The sequence below is a fragment of the Manis pentadactyla genome, chromosome 9, assembly GCF_030020395.1.
Source record: "Manis pentadactyla isolate mManPen7 chromosome 9, mManPen7.hap1, whole genome shotgun sequence".
NCBI lineage: Eukaryota > Metazoa > Chordata > Mammalia > Pholidota > Manidae > Manis > Manis pentadactyla.
Genome location: NC_080027.1, coordinates 28,349,987 through 28,352,796, shown reverse-complemented (window position 1 = coordinate 28,352,796; position 2,810 = coordinate 28,349,987). Strand labels below are relative to the sequence as shown.

At 38.9% G+C, this 2,810-nt stretch overlaps 1 pseudogene; it reads right to left on the bottom strand.

Moving 5' to 3' along the window:
• Positions 1 to 453: 453 nt before the first annotated feature.
• On the bottom strand, positions 454 to 2,427 carry LOC118923312 (glycerophosphocholine phosphodiesterase GPCPD1-like; annotated as a pseudogene).
• Positions 2,428 to 2,810: the final 383 nt, after the last annotated feature.

Here is a 2,810-nt window from a genome sequence, read left to right as displayed (position 1 = left end):
TGGGCTCAGAAGTGCAAATGCATGCATTTGAGGTACTTATTTATTCCGTGGTCAGGTGTAACTATGCATAGTCATGTTCCTCAAGTGCTAAATATTTCAGACCTGATTTGGCGAAAAGCTGTAAGAAGTATAAATGTGAGATATTTTATAGAGTTAATCTCAAAGTGCTATGCTTTTAATAAACATTTGTTTAACATTGTACATTTACATATTTAGTTTAAAATATTTACCAATCAATACATTTTCTCATTATAAAGAGACTGACTGGTAATTACATCTGGCCAAGTGATTAAATAGCATACTTGAACTTCTAACAAGAACTATAGTGAAATAGTAAAATACGTCATCTTGCTTCATTGAACTGAGAAACCTAAAAGGCATAGAAAAGCAATGCTCCATGGTGAAAAGTAAACAGTGATGCATGCCCCCAAATGGCTTCTGCCCCAATAAAATCTAAGCACTCCCCACATTATCCATGCTGTTGTCATCCACGTGGATACCAGGCTCCCCACATAAAGATGAGGGAACAAAGCAGCTAACAGTGGGACACAAACATCTCTTAAGCCCTGGCAGTTCTTGCTTCTGGCATTTCAAATGCTCCACTTGGAATGTATTTTGCCTTTTCAGGCACCCAATCATATATCCTATCATAAATTAGACCGTTAACTCCAAATTCCTTCCATTTCTTTCTGTATTCAGGATCATTGGTATCATCACCCCAGCAGAATATTACTAGTCCCTTAGCTTTTGCCTTTTGAATATAGGATGTGTTTCTGAGCAGGTCTTCAGTGAATGCATTTATCCCCAGCAAATATTCAAGGCTCATTGCAATGGGGGTCCAAGATATGAAGTCCATTAGTTCAGGATAAATATCAGATTTTCCTTGAGTCAAAAATAATATGGGATACTTGTTCTGCTTTCATCAAACCATGGTGCAAAAATCTGCATCAAATGAAGAAAACACTATTCTCCTCTTCCCAGAATTTTCTAAGACAATTTTAAAAAATTGTGTCCAAAAACAGATTTGTGTCAAAGTATGTTGATAAGTTACCATCCCACATTCCATCCCTTTGTTGGCAGATCCGTTTTATTACTATGCTAAATGCTACATCTCCTGTCAAAGACTCTAAAATCATCTTAAGGGAAGGAAATGGCTGATTTTCAGAAAAGAAACTTTCTTCCTCAACCACAGGTTCTTTCCAATCTTTAGATTTTAGCACAGTGGTGTGAAAGAGCTTTTTTAACAACTGGAGTTGGTCTAATGTTAATTCCTTTACTGGAATTGCAAATAATTCAACTGGATCAGCACTAGATTTATTTTTCAGAGTCAAGCAACAGGCGAGATCATGATATGCCACAGCGCAAAATCTTTTGAAAGATGTACATCAAATTCCACAAAGGCCGCACCAAGACTAGCAGCATTTCTTAAAGATGCAGTAGTATTCTCTTAAGTTGTAGCAAGCTGAGCAGTTGTAGAATTCCCTGTACCTCAATATCCATCCATCATCCAATGGTATTCTTAGCTTCCAATATTTGGAAAACGAAGATTTCATGTCACAACTGTAACCAGGTAATGGCTTAAAAATTATGTAGTCAACTCTCACGTTGCTGATTGCTTCCCGGGAATTTCTGCTCATGATGGGAAGAGTGAAGGCTCCAGCTCCTTTTCCACTATCAGCAAAGATTGGTTAATAAGAGGCATGCTGTGGCTACATGTCCAGAAAGGGCATCACCCTGCACTACATGTTCACTGAGATCTTCCTCAAAAAAAATAAAAAATTAGTTCCAAGTTGTCAGGTTCCACTGTCCAACCATCAGGCTATAAGCCACACCCACAGTCCAGCTGTGAATGCCTGCACTTGAACTCATTGCGGCTTATTAAGGATACCTGCAGGCTACTGCACATTTTGTGGAGAACAGTGGGAGAGTCCCTATTATTATCTTCCTCTAGACCCTCTGGTGTCACCATTACCGTAAATCCGGATTTTCAAAAAATTGTCTTGGTTATTGAGATGGGAACTTTTTCAGAATAATGCAAATGTAAACCTATTTCAGTATGACATGTCAGCCACCCACAATCTGCACCATTGTGGATCCTGAATTGTCCATCATCAATAAGAATTTCACTTTCTAAAGGGGTTATGGATCGTGTTTATAGGTGAGTCTCCCACTTGTGAACCATGACTTAACATGGACCACCTTCAGTCTTTAGTTCTAAAAAGCACCCTTTGAAGTAGTGATATTGAACTGATCCTCCTCTGTCGGGTACACTGGTGGCTGTCCACACATGCTTTCAGCTGTCTCATTTTCTGCAAGAGGAGCCACAGCATTTTGAGGATTCCAGTCTCCCACAGCTTCCACATACTGTAAAACCTCTCCCGGCAAAAACGTTCCTTTTATTTCAATGGTAACCTGAGAAGATGCCATTATGACGGATTTATTTTAGGATGTTGTGTGGAGCAAACATCCAGGAACCTGTTTCCCCATTATTATTTGAGTCATTATTAACATCATTTTGTAAAGCAAGCTCACTTTAAGTAGAGTTTTCACAGGTAGTAATGGTCAGAATGGAATTTTAACCCAGTTATATCTGATTAGAAAGCCTATATTCTTTCCACAATGCAATAATATTCATTAAAATAGTATTAACTAAAGTGCTTAAGTGGCACCAATCACAAAAAATGGCCTGAGATATTTGTGACAGATCCTGCACTGTTACATCCAGTGTTTGCATTCTAAGGATGAGTGACTGGGTTCCTCAGGGGCTGGGGTCAGAGACCAGGCCCTAAAAATCACCTTTATTTCCCCAG